Genomic DNA, 1,609 nt, shown 5'->3' on the forward strand with positions numbered 1-1,609 from the left:
TATATATATATATATATATATATATATAACAATTAATTATTTTTTACACATACTAAACTAACATTACAACAGGCATAATTAATTGTGGACATTTTTATTGAGTTATTTTTTATATATATATTTAAATAGCTTTTTTTTTAAACTATTAATTATTTTTTAATCATACTAAACTAACGTGTTAAATTGGCAGCCTACCAAATTTCTTTTCGCAAGAAATTGAAATGTGGACACTAACCAGTGTTTCGTCCTCCTCTTATAGGACCTGCTTCAGAACTCATCCCCATCGCTCACCTCTGTCTCCAGCACGGTAAACCCCTCTGGGATTGTGGTCCCTGCCGGTTCACTGCAACAGAACAACGTTGCCATGACCACTATCAACTCTCAGGTGGTCTCAGGTGAGGAGGCCAATCATCAGTCCCTTTTGCTTGCTATAAATTCAGAGATCTCAGCTTTCAGAACAACTTTCCTTTCCAAATTCGTGACATCAGGTGGAAACAAATACGGACTTCCATGTAATGCACATTATCTACATTTATGTAGCTCTTTCTTTACTAATTTTCTCTCTTTACAGCCATCTCACACAGAACAGTACTTTCATATTGTGAATAAAAAACAACTAATTACTGTGAAATCAAGCTAATTAGCAGCAAAACAAGAACTCCTTGTTCTCCTCTTTAGCAGTTAGGAATACCCTTTAGTTTTATTTTGGCGCGGTGAAAGGGAAGTGAAATGGTTTGTTTTTGTGCTGCAGTGTAATTACAGTATGTTTTCAACAGGCAGGGAAAGTCTGTGTTAACACGCTCCTGTGTCTGTGACTGATTCCCACAGGTGGGACGCTGTATCAACCGGTGGCAATGCTTACCTCACAGGGACAGGTGTTGACCCAGGGGTTACCACAGGGAACCATCCAAATCCAAAACAATCAGGTGAGAGCAGCCGCTCGACAGACAACACATGCTCACAGCACTGCATCTTCACAAATACTGAAGCTGTAGAATTCTGTTGAATTATTTCTAGACTACAGCACCATGTCTACAACACTGAACTGCTGCTGTTGCAAAGAAGCAAAAGAAGTTTTCTGACATGCTATTCCATCCACTTTATATTTTCTGTCTATATTAAATATTATAAAAAAATATATATATAGATTTTTAAATTATACATAGTACATAAATATTATTTGTTATGCATTTACATGGCTTCAGACACTTATAGTTTTATATATTTTGATGCCTACAAAAAATGATGACTCTTTTTGAGGCCTATTAATTTAGAGCAGCACTGGCTTTTATTCATGAAACACAAGCAGAACAAATTTCTGTGAAATTAATTAATAAATCTGTTCATACATTAATTGCCCCATTAAGAGAATGCAACAATTTATGTTGAGAATGGTTTTACATAAGATTATGATTTTTTTTCTCTCTATCATCTCAATAAGGCCCAAAATGGGGGGCCTTATTGCAAAAATGTTAATAATTTTAATTTATTAAAATGATTTAAAATGAATTCTAATTCTAAATGTTAATTTCTGTTACAATAATTTAATTAATTATTATATCATTATGTTTATTATTAAATAGAAGAAACAATTTATTTGAAATTATAT

At 33.3% G+C, this 1,609-nt stretch overlaps 1 pseudogene; it reads left to right on the forward strand.

Moving 5' to 3' along the window:
* The window catches only part of LOC107751393 (homeobox protein PKNOX2-like), a 65,794-nt pseudogene that overhangs the window by 59,806 nt on the left and 4,379 nt on the right, over nucleotides 1-1,609 (forward strand).

This window comes from Sinocyclocheilus rhinocerous, unplaced genomic scaffold (assembly GCF_001515625.1).
Source record: "Sinocyclocheilus rhinocerous isolate Xijiao unplaced genomic scaffold, SAMN03320098_v1.1 scaffold1624, whole genome shotgun sequence".
In the NCBI taxonomy this organism is placed as follows: domain Eukaryota; kingdom Metazoa; phylum Chordata; class Actinopteri; order Cypriniformes; family Cyprinidae; genus Sinocyclocheilus; species Sinocyclocheilus rhinocerous.